The 17,209-nt window shown below is 33.9% G+C and overlaps 1 non-coding gene across 1 annotated transcript; it reads right to left on the minus strand.

The window, feature by feature from the left end:
* Positions 1–12,834: 12,834 nt before the first annotated feature.
* On the minus strand, positions 12,835–12,941 carry LOC121228426 (small nucleolar RNA R71). Its single transcript, XR_005926002.1, has one exon. It is a non-coding gene; the product is annotated as a small nucleolar RNA R71 (small nucleolar RNA).
* Between the last annotated feature and the right edge of the window lie 4,268 nt (positions 12,942–17,209).

Below are 17,209 nucleotides of genomic sequence, written 5' to 3' on the forward strand. Positions count from 1 at the left end.
TGAAAAAAACTTAAATAAAAAACTTTTCTCCTCTAGATCTGAGATCTGAACACCTTCTAGATGCCATGAATTTACTAAAATGCTTTTCATAGTAGGAAAATGAACGACACTTATTGTAAGGTAGCATGCCACCAAACACAAATTGTGCATTACTTGTTGATGACCATCATCATTGCAAACCACTAAAATTTTGTCCTATTCATCTTCTAATGAAAAATCAGCTAGTTCATTCTCCATCCCCCTTGCTAAACTTGATTCTAAAAAAAAAATCACCTTTGCACTTCCCAAGTTGCGACCTTCAGAAAAACTACACAAAAAAGAAAAAGGAAAAAAACAAAAAACCCAATAAAATAAAGAGAACTACACGTGCTAGAATAGCAGACAGAGGCGTGCTACCAGATCAGACCTAACATTTAACATTTTTTTCAAAGGTGAGTTATTTTTAAATTTGAGAGAAAAAAATTATTAGGTTTAATTGTATGCGGATTAATTTTAATGATTTGTTTAAGAGTTGAAAATTTTAGGTGACAATTATACCCTTATTAATCCCAATGGCTGTTATAAAATTTACATTTAAATTATAATAGAAATCATGAGAAATATCCATCAACAAAGTAATAAAATATATTCATAATTATTATAGTATTGACCTACTCATTGAGTGGCAGTGTTCTTAGTAAATATATATCCACAAGTATAATAATCAATTTTACGGTTTATGTATAATCTTATCCGATATGGAGATATGTTTTACATAAATACATTTAATTTTTAATATATATTATTAGTATAACCACAAGTGTCATCTTCCATTTGATTTTTAAAATTTTAATATATATATATATATAGGTTTCATCATCCATTTACAGTCTAATTTAATCATGTTCAGGTCGAAGGTAGTATTCAAGTAAAGCCCTCTCAACAATTTTGACTTTAAGATTTGAACTTGATTGAAATGTTTGAGAAAGAAGTCCACTTTTACTTCTTCCAACTACTTGTTTTTAAATTTTTAACACATTTAAAAAGTAATAAAATTTTTTATATTTAAATATTTAAATATATATTGTACATGAATATTAAAAAAACTTCTATTATATAATTTGAAAGAATATATGTTCTAGTGGCATTTGGATTGCATTTGGGATATACAAGTCAATAAAACAAAATAACATGCTCATAGGTACTAATGCAAAGGTTTTCTTCCATTTTAGTACAAATAATCTACAAAATGTTCTAAGTACTAACAAAATGAAGCCCATGGAGCAAATAAGACCTAGAAAAGGAATTGCAAAACAAAGCTACAATTATAGGATTTTTATGCATTAAAGTCATGTTCCTAGTCAATGGATTGCTAACATACAACATTGGTAATGTTCTAGATATTAGCATATGCTTATCTTTCATGCATTGGATGCATGTAACCGCTTTCATAGGTTGAAGTATGCAAGATAGTTGAGGAAAACAATTGGTACTTGTTATGGAAACTAGTTTATTGAACATGATCCGTTGTGAGAATTCCATTCGATAGAATTACTTAAGTATATTTGAACAAGTTCTCATGTGAACATGAAGAAGGTTACACTTTGATTCATGATTATAAAATGGGTCTACTATTGACAGATTCTTAAGGTAGGATTTATTGGGAATAACATTGTATAAAGATGGATGAATAGTTAAAAGAGGACCTATTGTTGGAATGCTGGTACATCTCATGGTGCAGCGAAAAAATAATTTCAGCGATCTTAATCAATGGATCCATGTACGGGGAATGAATTTGGGATAAATGAAGGGTTCGAAAATATACCTTCTTGATCTAACTAGAGAGAAAAATATATTATTTTGGTTGTAGAATTTTATTGTAGGAAATGAACCATAGCTATAACACCTTTCACTCGTTTCAACGTTTGATACGAGTGGGAGATGTCAGCGGAGCATGTACAGTAAGCATCTTTGAAAATATTTATGAATTAACATTTAAAACATTTATATATATCCACTAAGTAAAGCTTGGATGAATTGGAGATTATAAAAACAATTTTATGTCATATCAGGGCTCGACTTGTGCCTACGAAAGGGTGACCTATCATCAAATGTAGTAGCCAATTTCGTATTTAAGGAGCTTGTTTTTTAGGCAATTTAGGATTTTATATTTCATTTTCGATATTTAGGCTTAAGAATTAAAGATTAATAAAATAAGTGTTTTTTTAACACATTTTATAAGTGTTCTGACCCAATAGGTTTAAACAGGTCTTAGGTAGTACTAATAAGTTCAATTGAGTGTGTAAGATGAAGGTATAAAGGCCCAATTGAGGTGGAAGCAAGGTATGAGTGATGTATAAGTTTCTCGAGATGTCAAAGCACAAAACGAATGACACAGGGTAGAAATTGTGTATCGTGTCATGCCATAGACATGGTGTGGAGCAAAATAGGTTGATGTGCTACCCAAGTATATTGAAGCTATTTTCCTCCACGCAATCAAATTTATACGAAGACCTAATTTGGGTTGCCAACTGTAACACCCCTAACTTGTCTTTGTCGTCGAATTAGGGTTACAGAGCATTACCATAAAATCAGAAACATTTAAACATCATGTCATGTTAATAATATCATAAACCATTCATACACATGTATACTTCCCTAAATCGAGCCCTCGAGGCCCAAAAATTATCTTAGGAGTGATTCAGGACTAATTTGAAACAAAATAGAAAGTTTAGGAAAAAGTTGTAAAAATTGGAAATAGGGGTCACACGTCTGTGTGGGAACACCCCAGGCCGTGTAACTTTCGAACAAGTGATACATGGCCATGTTCTAACTCGTGTCTTCAATCGTGTAACTCACTAAGTAGGGTCACATGGCTGTGTCACACACCCATGTAATTCTCTGAGTTGCCCCACACGCCTGTGTGTCAAGCCGTGTACTAGGTCATGTAACTCACTGACTTGAACCCTAAGAAATACTTAGATGACACACGGCTGTGTACCTCACATGGATGAGTCACATGCCTGTGTCTCAGGCTGTGTAAACCCAAATTTTACCTAAAATCAAGCCATTTTAAACCATTTCATGCATAACCTGTCAACCCATTTAAGCACATTTTAAAGGGACCTAAACATCACTTAAACGCAAATCAAAATGCCATTTCAAGATCCTAATTCAACTAACCAATATGCCATTCAAAGGCACCATAATTAGCATCCAAAAAACACTTACCTAAACATGTTCACATACCTCATTTCATGCATCAAACCTAGTCCGTTTAGGTACTAAAACATACAATATTTAACCATTTCCAAGCCATTCAAAACGTACCATAATAGCCATATTTACAAGCCTTAACAAGTACCCAAAATGACAACATTTGGTAAACATAAAAGTGCACCAACCAAACATATCAAAGCATCATTATACAACATTCTATACATGCCATTATAACCTTGGCCAAAACATTCAAAAACTATCGAATTGTATGCTAGATAGTGTGATAGGTCTCCGACGAGCTTCCGATAATCTATAAAACAAAGGAAAACAACTAGGCAAGCAACGAGTGCTTAGTAAGCTCTTGTAAACCTTAAACATAACTTTCCAATTATATATTACAATACATAGAATAAATACAATTCAACACCAATTCCATAAGCTTAGTAAAGCCTAATCAACATCACCAGCTCACAAGTTAGTATGTGTATCCATAACATAAAAGAACTTATCCATAATATATGTAAATTTCCATATGTATGACATCATTTAATTCATATCATAATTCAATACTTTTGCATTCTATCATTTCATTCCCTTTTCTTTCCCGTTGAACCATTTAGAATTACATCGGATACTTGGGAAAGCTTACACGAAGTGTGCCTTTACCTATAACCATAACATTTCTTTTACATCATTGCTCACATGAGCTGTGTATCGGAATGTAAACTACACGATGCTGCTCATATGTGTTGTGGAGAATCCACAAAAAATGTAGGACCTCAACCATTGGTAGGACATTCAGGACCAACACCCAAAACATGAAATCCCTAATGACATGTCATTTGTATCCTATGAATTCTTGAGGTTCAACTGGGACTCGATATCTGTCAATTCATCATAGCATTGATACATTTGTATATTAATTCATTTATATCAAAATAATATAGTAATCATTCAATTTAAACAACGTTTAAGCAATTACAATTCATACGAACTTACCTCAATGATTAGGGTGTAAAAGTTAGATCACACTAATTCGAAGCTTTAGCTTTTCCTCAATCTAAGTCCAAACGTGTTTTATCTTAATCTAAATAGATAATTTCAATCAATTAAATACTTCTAGTATTCAATTTAATCCATAATTCATATTTATGCAAAATTACCAATTTGCCCCTAACATTTTAAATTTACATAATTTAGTCCTTAAGCTCATAAATTGAAATCTAACCATTTTAATCCTCCATTAAAGCTAGCCAAACTTCTTAGGGATTTATACTAGCCCAATTAAACCATCATTTCATAAATTTAACATAAAATTTTACTATTTTCACAAATAAATTTGTAACATCCCGATTTTGGGCCTAGTTAGAATAGTGGTTTTGAGACCACAAATCTGAAGTAGAAATAATTATTTTATCAATTTTTTGAGGTCTATGATATGTTTGCATGATTGTATGGAATTTTTGCCAAGAAATTTTGTTCATAGAGTATCCAATTTGATTTTTAGGACTAAATTGTAAAAGTTGCAAAATATGTGATTCTAGAAGCTTTAAGCATGAATAGATAAAATTGGAGGTCCTTAAATAGAAATTTGACCAATTTCTATTTTTATGGACAAAAATGGACATGAATAGATAAAATTTCAAAGTTTAGTAAAAAGGGCATTTTGGTTATTTGGTAAATAAAAGAATAAAAAAGGGAAAATAAAGCCAAAAATTGTCCATCTTCTTTAACCCTTGGCTGAGTTTCATAAGGGACTTCATAGCTAGGGTTTTGTCACTTTCAAGCTTGATAGTAAGTGCATTCCAGCCCCGTTTTTAATGTTCTTTACATTTTTGAAGTTGTAATCAACCGATCTAGCCATTTCTACCATTTATTTGAGCTAGGGTTGATGTATAGGGTTTGAACCATGTGTGACATGCATGTATTGTGACAGCCCTAAATTGACCCTAGTCAGAAAGTGGTTTCGGGACCACTAAACTGAGTCACCGAAGTATTTGAATATGATATTTATTGTCTAAAATATGTGAATATGAATGTGTGAAAGTTTTAAGCTTCGACTTAGTCGATTGCATGTGAATTTAATTAATAGGACTTATGTGTGACACTTTTAAAAGGTGATAGGTTAATCTATAAGGACCTATTAATGCATGTTATAAAAATGATGGGTTTGCATGTCAAATTTCCATTTATAATAAGTAGTGGCCGGCCATGGTATGGGTCATTGATGATAATATGTATTTTCTATTAGCATTATTAGTTTACAAAATAAAATAAGGAATTAAGAATAATAAAACATGTGGTAAATGGGAGGAGAAACCAAAGTTTTCATCTTTGCTCCTCATTGCCGTGACTAGGAGAGAACAAGCTTGGAAAAATTCAGCTATGGTGGTTAGCTAAATCAAGGTAAGTTCAAGGATGATTCTTGGATTTCTAGCATTTTTTTTTTGAGTTAGTCATTAAGCTCCTTGCTTAGCCCATGTCCAAATTTTGAATCTTGTTGGTAACATGAGTAATCGGTTAAGAGAAAATGTTCAAGAAATGGTTGTTGTTCATGTTATTTGGATGAAAAGAAAAAATTGGTAGTTAGGTGAAGTAAAGTCTAACAAATGAGCACATATGTGCATTAGTTGCTAGATGGAGAAAAATCGGCTAGCAAGTTGAGTACTAAGGCCGAATATGATTTTGGATATTATTGGGCAATGTATGTGTTTTGAATTGATGGAATGGAGAGGATGCTTTAATTGTGTTATGAACAATTATATGTTAAATTAAGGTTTGCTAAGCTAGCTATTAAGGTGAAGTGCAAATGTTAGTATTTGATTGCTAGTGTATATATGTGTAATAGCCGAAATGAAGATGCTTGATGTCATGAATAAATGTTGTTTATATGTTTGGGAATTGAGTAAAAATTTGATGTTTAATCACTTAAGGATTCAGCATTGTTTAAGATAAATTACTTAAAATGTGATTTTGAATGTTATGAGTATTGGGATGTAAGTATATGTGTGTGCTTGGTCATAGGAGTTTGCTATGAAATTTTGTTTGGTTGAGTGATGAATGGCCGAATGAACTCTAGGCTAGGGTGGATAAATTTTTGTACATAAGTAGTGTGTGTGACTATTGGTTAATGAATATTCGGCATAATGGGGTTTATGAGTAAATGGCATAATATATATATATATGTGTGTGAATATGTGGTAGTGCATAAAACAAGAAATCGATTAAATTGGGATGGTCACACATAGGTATATTCGGCTTGTAGTTTTATAAATGTGATATGAGTATTTTGTTTGTAAATGAGTAGTAAATATGTTAAGAATGGTTCTAAAATGTATATGGATGCCGTGTGATTGTGTTTGATTGGGAACTAAATTGTTTGATTTAGCTCAAGAGCTTAGAGGATCAAAGCTGGATAAGGGAAAGAAAAAAGTGATCGAATAGCCGTTGAAATCGTTTGACAACATCCGAGGTAAGTTTTCGAGTAATGAAACTTAGTTTATGATTTGATTAAGTGATGACATATAAGCATAACAAATAAACGGTGATATAATGATTTTACTTGAATTGTATATTGAGGTGATTAGTTTATACCTATGATGGGTAGCCGAATGTGTATAGAGATCATGTTATAAAGCAAATCAAAATCATGCTCTTTGTATGTGGCTATTGAGCCGAAAATGGTAATGGTTGATAAGCGTCTTGTGTTTGAATTCTAGTTATGATAATGAAATATGGATGTGTCATGATTTATTGGTATATGTGCTTGATTATTCGGATGATATCCGGGCTAAGTCCCGAAGGCATTTGTGCGAGTAGTTGCTATACCCGGGCTAAGTCCCGAAGGCATTTGTGCTAGTGACTATATCCGGGCTAAGTCCCAAAGGCATTCATGCTAGTGACTAAATCCGGGCTAAGACCCGAAGGCATTTGTGCGAGTTGCTATATTCACCTAAATCCCGAAGATACTTGGGTTTGGAAGCGAGCGATCTTGCTGTAATAATTTCAATTAATACGCTCATAAAATACAAACGATAAGGTATGTTTCGTATATGCATCGGAAAGGTTGATTCCTTTCAAATAGTACTCGCTCAATTGATTAACGAGCTTCCGGCCTCTAGTTAGGTTTGATACCCTGTGTATGAATATATTGGTTGAAGCGTGAAGAAATTATGATTTTGAGAATGTGCATATATGAAATTATTCATTTAGTCATATGAACGCTATACTTTAGTCGTAAATAATTTCGTTACTCAAACTTACTAAGCATTAAATGCTTATTCCGTTTCTTTAATTCTCTGTTTTATAGATTTTTTGTTCGTCAGCTATCGAACTCGAGATTGTCGAAGTCGAAGTCGTCCACACTATCTAAGCCCTTTTGGTACTCTTTTAGTTAAACGTTGATAATGACATGTATAGGACTAACCTTTGTTGTTAATCAAGTACCTTTGGTAATGTGTATATATTCGGATAGCCATGAGAAAATGGCTTAAATATTTTGAGCATAGTATTAAAATCATTTTGTATATATATGGTTATTGAGAGGTGTGGAAATGCTTGGCAATGATTAGCCATTGGAATGGTTAATCATGATCATATTTGGTGCTATGTATGTCAAATGGCTAGTTGAATCATGGAAACTATGAAGTAGGTGAAATTTACCTTAAAATAGATGCTGACAGCAGCAGTGATGTGAGTTTGAAAATTCACTAAAAATAGTAGAAATGTAATTAAATAATTAATAAATTATGTAATCGAACCTTGATGAGTCTATTTTCATATGGAAGAAGCGAAACGACCATATGAGCCGTATTTTATGAGATGTTTAAGTTTTCATGAAACAGTGCCAGAACGGTTACTGGATCCCCTGTTCTGAATTTGGAAATTTACCATAAATTAACCAGAAATAATTAGAAGTCATGCTTTATATTTACAGATTCCTTTTTGAGTCTAGTTTCATTAGAAACAAACGGCATATGTATTGAAGCCTTGTACAGGGAGATATCTTAGTCGTAATGCATGAAGGTCAGAGTAGTCAAACCCTAAAATAGGGGAGACTTTAAATAATAAACTGTACTAATTGGACCGACTAAAAATTCTAGAAAAAAATCTGTAGATGTATATATGAGTCTAGTTTCGTGGAAAATTTACGGAATCAGTTTTCGAGTTTTGGAACTCGAGATATGATTTTTAAGGTGACAGTGATGCAGTTAGCCAGCTTGTCTGGAAATTTTAAAATGAACTGTGTAAATAAATGAATTAAGTTCGTTAACACCTCGTGTTCGACTCCGGCAACGGTCTCGGGTGCGGGGTGTTACATGTATTTTGATGTTTCATGGTAGATTATGAAAGTTTGATGTGTGATGAACAACTTTTACTAAGTTGTTTTCAATGAAAACACCTAAAAATGACTTGTTTGTAAAAGTTGTAAAATGGGTGGTAAAAATCTAATTTGATGAAAAATGTGGGCTGATATGAGCATGTTTATGGGTTGGCTAGGTTTGAGTAACAAAGAAATTGAATGCATTTCATTTTACGAGCCTAAGGACTAATTTGTAAATATGTAAAAGTTTAAGGGCAAAACTATAATTTTTCCAAAGTATGGTTTTTGGACTGATTTGAACAATGTGGTAATTAAATGAGCTAAATTTGCTATTATAGATCAAGAAAGATGGAGTTTGGACCTAGACCGGGGAAAGAACAAGGATGTGGACTAAATTGAATTAGTTAGCCATATTTTGTACTGAGGTAAGTTCATGTGTAAATAATGCAATATTATGATCATATTTTAATGCATTAATATTGTATGAATTGTAAAATTGATTCGATGAAAACATTCGACAAGTTTAGACAAGAGAGAGAAAATCCCGTTTGAACCTTAAGAATAGAATAAAGTATGAGTGACATGTCACTAGGACCCCATGTGATGTATATGATTACGTGATCTGGGTGCTAGTCATGTATGTCTTACCAGTGGCTGGGTAGTCTGGCATGTGTTGCGGATACCTGATAGCTTGTGTGAGCAGCCCGTGTAGCTACTTCTTGATCGTCAGCTTGATTAGCTTGAGAGCGAGCCTTTATGTGATATGAAATATGAGGTAGCTTTGGCTACATATGTGGCACTTGTGTGCAAAGACCTTCTGTGTATCCGTTTAGTATTGCAAATGCTCAACGTGTATGTCAAAAATGAGAAAGAGTATGTTAAGTCACAAGTTGGTACAAGTATGTACGAAAAACTCATAACAACGTTCTAGTTAAGTAATGAGCTTTTGGTAAGATTAAGAATGATAAAGTTATGCTTATGAAACTATGATGATAAATATGTGATTTTTGTTAAGTTAAATTGTATGATATTCATGCTAAATGTTGCTTAATATTGTTTATTATTGCATGTGAACTTACTAAGCTTTATGCTTACTCCCCTTCCTTTCCATTTTCTTATAGTATCGCCAAGCTAGCTCGAGAATCAAAGGACGTCGGAGCTCGATTCATACTATTGAATTAATCTTTTGGGTATTTATGATTTCACATATTATGTATGGCATGTATAGGGGACTTGGTCTTTTTGTTTAGATGTCATATTAATTTGGCCAAGTGTGTTGGCTTATAATGATTTGATGATTCATTTTGTTTATGGCCATGAGATATGGCTTATATTGATTATTGGGTTGTAAGCCTATTTATACATGCATGCATGTGCCTATACCTTTGAGATGTGGTTTGTGATTGTGTATATGATGGGTAATGTTATTGGTTACGAATGCTTGTTGATTTAATCGAGATGAATTGGTACGATGATAGCTAAGGTCCCAATGTGAAAAATGGAAGCAAACTTATAATTCTTAATACGTGAGAATTGGTAAATTTGGCTTGACAAAGTATGGTGTCTTGTGCATGTACACGTTGATAAGGTGTTGCCATGAACATAACTTGTTTGATGATATTTAAGTACCCAATTATGCCATGTTAAGTACCTTTAAAGTTATGTATGTGCTTGAGTATATAAGGGTGGCAAATGGCTTAGAAAATAGCTTGAATATTGTCCACATGGGTAGACACATGGGCATGTGTCTAGGCCATGTGTGACACATGGTCTACCCCATGAGCTTGTGATTCGTGTAAACTGAAAAATATAGGATTTTTCCTATATAATTCGTCACCTTTTTACTAATATTTTTGTTAAAACCAAGTAATTGCTTAATAAATTAATGGAATATATGAAAATATGAAATTGGGACATAGAAATTATTCAAATGTGATTTTATGCTTTATTATATAGTTTTCATGTAGAAAATGACTTCTTTTATATTAATTTGAGCATATTATATTTTCAAGCTATAAAGTTGGCCATGCATGATTAAATTAAATAATAAAATATAAAGTTATATTTAATAATGTATTTTAATATGTTTCATTAATAAATTGGGTTTTAATTTATTAAGTAAATCGATTAATTAAAGTGGTTAAATTACATTCTTTTGTCCTTTAAATTATCTACTATTGCTGGACAGGTCTGAAAGCTTTATGTTGATTACAAACCATCTAAATGGAGGACCAAGTTAACCCAAAATTCAGTTGCATGTGGACGTTCATAAATCAAATTTTGTTTTAATTACATAAGTCCTTGAAGAGTTGAAGAAATCGGAGATTTACTCAGATATTTTCAATTGACCGAGTCCTGATCCTGATGATATTGTGGCACTTAAATCAAGCAAAAATTGGCCACATTTCCACAAATCATGGCCGGCCACCCATGGATGAATTTGCAAAAGATGGAGACTCCTATTTTTATCAAACTAGCTCCCTTGCCTCACCTATAAATAAGACCCCATTTCTCACTTTTCTAATCATCCCTCATCCCTCAATCATCCCCCACTCATTCATTTTTCTCTCCTCTCTCAACTCTCTCGACCCTCACAGCTATCATCATCTTTGCATAAAAATTTTTAGCAAATTAGCCTCTTAAAGAGCCCTTGGTCGGCCACCTCGGAGAGCCATCAGTAAAGGAGTGAAGCGAAGGAACGAAGAAGCCCTTGTCAATCAGAGTCTTGAGTGACAGCCACTTTGATTTAGGTTTAATCTTTCTTTTATTTTACTTAATTCAAGAATGTTTGCTATGTGTTTACTGTTCTTGTTTACAACAATGATAGCTTAATTTTAGTTAAGCTAGGATGATTATTTTGATTGAATAATATTTATTTGATTCATGCTTATAATGTTTGTGACTCAATCAATCATGTTTTCAATTAAAAACAAGTCTGTATTTCATTCATGCGTGATTGAAATGCAACTGAATTAGTTGAGCGATCCTAACCAAATGACAGCAAATGGACACATAATTGAAATGTGCATGCTCAATTTAGATCCTAACCCAATTAAATTGTAGGTTACATAAAAACCCTAGCCAGGCTCTGTTATCTGCATAGTTTTTAGATTTGTGTGATTAAACTGTTTCAAACCTAACACGTCCCTGTTACCTCGCACGAATACTAAGAAACCCTTAGTAAATAAGGATCAGTAAAATACGTATTTACTAAGTAAAGGATTCCGAAAGGACCTAATCTGGTTTCCAAACTCAAGAAAGATTGAGTTGCAATGAAATGTTTTTCTGAATATTGATAAGCATGTTGATAATAATTTGAGTTTAATTAAATTAATTGTCCTAGCTTATTTATGTTATAATTGTTTCTTATTGTGTTAATTCTGCTAAAATCTATTTCATTCATATAGTTGCATGTTAGGATAAATGACATCAGAGATCATTGTATTTAGTTTAATATATTTTAATAATCACTTCTCAATTATATTGTTTTTATTTATCAAATTGTTAATATAATTTTACAAATTAATTGACTTAGCACAAATACAATTCCTTTGGAGACGATAACTCGATACTTACTTATTACTTGATATCGACTGTGTACAATTGCACAAACCCGAGCATTACAAGTTTTTGGCGCTGTTGTCGGGGATTGTCAACTGTTTCCATAGTCATTTTTTGTGAAATTATTTATTTTCAATTTGGTTATTTCTAACATTACTAACTTATTCTTTTTAATTTTTTGATTTTCTTCTCAAATGTTTATGAGCATAGATCGGATTATCAATTTACTCCTAGTAGACCCTAAAATTGAGCGAACTTTCAGGCAAAGAAGACGTGAGCGAACAACTCAAAGACAAGTCGAGATGGACCTTGGAAATCAAAATTAAGACCAAGGTAATGAAGTCGATCGTGTACAAAATCCCATCCTCATTGCCGATGATAGGGATCGATGCATTGGACAATATGCTGTGCCGCTTTTCAATGAGTTAAATCCAAGAATTAGAAGGCCAAATATTGAGGCAACCTAATTCAAATTGAAACCAGTGATGTTTCAAATGCAACAAACGGTGGGCCAATTTAGTGGTATGCCCACAGAAGATCCACATCTCCACCTTCGATTGTTTATGGAGGTGAGTGATTCACTCAAGATTGCCGGTGTGACTGAAGACACACTGAGGATGAAGTTGTTTCCGAACTCATTGTGAGATCGAGCATGAGCATGGCTCAATTCCTTGCCACCAAGTTCCATATCTACATGGCAAGAATTAGTAGAGAGATTTTTGGTAAAGTATTTTCAGCCTAGCAAGAAATCTAAGTTGAGGAATGAGATCACAACTTTCCAACAATTGGATGATGAGTCTTTGAATGAGGCTTGGGAGCAATTCAAGGAGTTACTTCGTAAGTGTCATCATCATAGGATTCCTCATTGTTTCTAGTTGGAGACATTCTATAATGGTCTTAATGCACATACAAGATTGATGGTAGATGCTTCTGCGAATGGTGCAATTTTGTCTAAGTCTTATAATGAGGCTTATGAGATCATCGAGAGGATCGCAAGCAATAACTATCAATGGCCAACAAATCAAACAGCTTCAAGAAGACGTATAGCTGGAGTTCATGAAGTTGATGCTCTCACTTCGTTATCAGCTCAGGTATCATCTATTTTCTCTATGTTAAAGTAATTTACCGCTAATAGTGCTAATAATTTTTAAGCTTAGCCACCAAGTCCATTTGAAGTAGTTTTCTGTGTGTACTATGGGGAAGGTCATTCTTTCAAGAATTTCCTATTGAGTCCCGAGTTAGTGTACTATGCGGGTAACCAACACCAAAATAGGAGTGGACAAGGACCCCTGTCTAGCTTCTATAATCCTTCATGGCGTAATCACTGTAACTTTTCTTGGAGCAACCAAGGAAATGGACCAAACAACAACTTTATGCATCATAGACTCAACCAATCTCAAGGGTTTAATTAGCAAGCTCCAAAACCACCTCAAGCTAAGGCATTAAACAGTTTAGAGAACTTTTTTAAAGCATACATGGCAAAGAATGACGCTTTGTCTAGAGCCAAGCAGCAACACTAAAAAATTTGGAAAACCAAATGGGTTAGTTAGCTACGAAGCTTCATAATAGACCGCAAGGAACATTGCTGAGCAATACTGAGAATACAAGAAACTTGGGTAAAACTTGGAACCCTGATTGATTGATGTCAAAGACGAGCCTGTTGAAAAGGAGGAAAGTCAACCAATTGTTAAAATTCCTACATCAAAGGAATCAGAATCTGTAAAGACTGACAAGGTAAATACTAACTTAGTGAATTCAAATAATTTAACATCTTCTGTGGATGTAGATTTACCTACTCAGAAGAGTTGTCTGGTTCAACCGAAAGTTCCATCACCTCCATATCCGCAAAGATTGTAGCAACACAAGCAAAAATAGGAGGTACAATTTAAGAAGTTTTTGGATGTTTTGAACCAATTACACATCAATATTCCATTGGTGGAGGCTTTAGAACAAATGCCAAATTATGTGAAGTTTATCAAGGATGTACTATCCAAGAAGAAACGACTGAGTGAGTATGAGACTATTGCCTTGACAAAGGAATGCAGTGCGTTCCTACAGAACAAACTGCCACCGAAATTGAAGGATCTAGGAAGCTTTAGGATACATTGTAACATTGGTGAATCTTACTTTGGTAAACCTTTGAGTAACTTAGGAGTGAGTATCAATTTGATGCCTAAGTCTATTTTCAAGATGGTAGAAATAGGAGAAGTAAGACCTACAACTGTGACACTCCAGCTAGAGGATCAACTTTTAAGATACCTTGAAGGAAAGATCGATGATGTTTTGGTAAGAGTTGATAAATTTATTTTTCCTTCTGATTTCATTATTCTAGATTTTGAAGCAGATAAGAAAGTGCCAATTATCCTTGGGAGACCTTTCCTAGCCACGAAAAGAACGTTAATTGATGTGTAGAAAGGCGAACTCACCATGCGAGTTCAAGATGATCAGGTAACTTTTAACATTCTTAAAGCGATGAAATTTTCCGATCCGACAGAAGAGTGTTCAGTGATAGAAGGGTTAGAAACCTTGATTTCTATGGAAAGTAATTTGGAAGAAGATCTATTGGAGAAAACCTTAGGGTTTGACCCTTTGGAGGATGAAGAAAGTGAAGAAAACATGGTTCTGGTGGAATCCAATCCAAGAAATTTTATTCAATCCACATGGTTTGAATCGTTGGAGTTGGAAGTCAGAGAATTTATGCAACCCAAATTGTCAATCGAAGAACCACCTACACTCGAACTAAAGGTACTTCCTTCCCATTTGAAATACATTTATTTAGGTGACTGTTCCACTTTGCCTGTGATTATTTCAGCATAATTGACAAAAGATCAAGTGGAGCAACTAATTTCTGTTCTAAAGAAATTTAAGAAAGCAATTGGTTGGACCATAGTTGATATTCGAGGTATAAGCCCTTCATTTTGCATGCACAAAATTATTCTAGAGGAAGGTGAAAGAGCTCGAATTAATGGGCAAAGGAGGCTCAATCCTATTATGAAGGAAGTTGTGAGAAAGGAAGTGATCAAATGGTTAGATGCAGGAATCATCTATCCTATTTCAGAAAGTTCGTGGGTAAGTCTGATGCAGTGTGTGTTGAAGAAAGGTGGAATTACGATTATTGAAAATGAGCGTAATGAATTGATCCCAACAAGAATTGTTACCGGTTGGAGAATTTGTATTGACTATAGAAAGCTAAATAAAGCCACTCGGAAGGACCATTTTTCGTTGCCTTTTATGAATCAGATGTTAGATCGATTGGCAGGTAATGAATTCTATTATTTTTTAGATTGTTATTCGGGATATAACCAAATAGTTGTAGCCCCAGAAGACCAACATAAACCAACCTTTACTTTTCCATACGGTACGTTTTCTTTTAGGCGAATGCCTTTTAGTTTATGCAATGCACCTGCAACCTTTCAATGATTCATGATGGCAATATTCACTTATATGGTTGAAAATTTTGTTGAGGTTTTCATGGATGATTTTTCTGTTTTTGGTAACACTTATGATATTTGTTTGAGTAATTTAGCTAAGGTACTAAGAGATGCGAAGAGACAAATCTTGTCCTTAACTGGGAGAAATGCCATTTTATGGCTAAGGAAGGGATTGTCTTAGGGCATAGAATTTCAAAGAAAGGAATTAAAGTCGACAAAGCAAAGTTGGATGTAATTGAAAGATTACCAACCCCAATGAATGTGAAAGGAGTCAGAAGTTTCTTAGGCCATGCCGGTTTTTACTGAATGTTTATTAAAGATTTTTTGAAAATTTCTAAACCATTATGTTTGTTGTTAGAGAAAGATGCAGTGTTTGATTTTGACAAAGCATGTTTAGAAGCTTTTGAAGAGCTAAAAAACGGTTAATCTCAACCCCAATAATCATTACACCCGATTGGAGCACACCTTTTGAGTTGATGTGAGATACAAGTGATTATGATGTTGGAGCTGTGATGGGTCAAAGAAAGAATAAAGTGTTCCACCCTATTTACTATGCAAGTAGAACCTTGATGGGAGCCCAACTCAATTATACAGTAACGGAAAATGAACTATTTGCTATAGTCTTTGCTTTTGACAAATTCTGCTCATATCTTATAAGTACCAAAGTTACAGTATTTACTGACCATGCGGCCACTAAATACTTGCTCATGAAGAAAGATGCAAAATCTAGGCTAATTCATTGGATACTTTTACTCCAAGAATTTGACCTTGAGATCCAAGACAGAAAAGGTGTTGAAAATCAAGTAGCTGATGTCGAGGTTGGAGCAAGATGATGTAACTCGATCACATGTGCCTATCAACGAGAATTTCCCAGATGAACACTTATTTGAGGTGAGCCGAATTCATGAAACACCTTGGTTTTCTGAATTTTCCAATTATCTTGCATGTGTAATAATTCCTCGAGAAATGACATACCAACAGAAAAAGAAATTCCTTCATGATAGTCGGTATTATTTCTGGGAAGACCCGTTCTTGTTTAAATAGTGTGCAGATAATATAATTAGAAAGTGTTTAGATAATAGTGAGATTGCTAAGATCTTATATCATTGCCATTCATCTCTAAGTGGGGGACACTTTAGTGATGCACGTACTGCAGCTAAGGTTTTGCAAGCAGGTTTCTTTTGGCCTACATTATTTAAAAATGCTTATGCCTATGTAAAGAACTGCAATAATTGCCAAAGAACCAAAAATATTTCAAGGAGGAATGAAATGCCCTTAACAAATATTTTGGAGATTAAATTATTCGACATATGGGGCATTGACTTTTTAGGCCCGTTTCCTTCTTTGTATGGGAACAAATACATCTTAGTTGCTGTAGACTATGTATCCAAGTGGGTTGAAGCTGAAGTGTACCCTACAAATGATGCTAATGTAGTCATGCGATTCCTACATAAGCATGTGTTTACACGATTTGGGACACCAAGAGCTATTATTAATGATGAAGGTTCTTATTTTGTGAACAAGTGGCTTAAGTGGCTGCTTGACAAATATGATGTGAAGCACAAGATTGCTACTGCTTATCACCCCCAGTCTAATGGGCAAGTTGAAAGAGTGAACCATGAAATCAATGGTATCCTTGAAAAGGTAGTACGCCTCAACAAAAAAAATTGGTCTAGAAGGCTCGATGATGCATATG

The sequence above is a fragment of the Gossypium hirsutum genome, chromosome A04 (assembly GCF_007990345.1).
Source record: "Gossypium hirsutum isolate 1008001.06 chromosome A04, Gossypium_hirsutum_v2.1, whole genome shotgun sequence".
Lineage (NCBI taxonomy): Eukaryota > Viridiplantae > Streptophyta > Magnoliopsida > Malvales > Malvaceae > Gossypium > Gossypium hirsutum.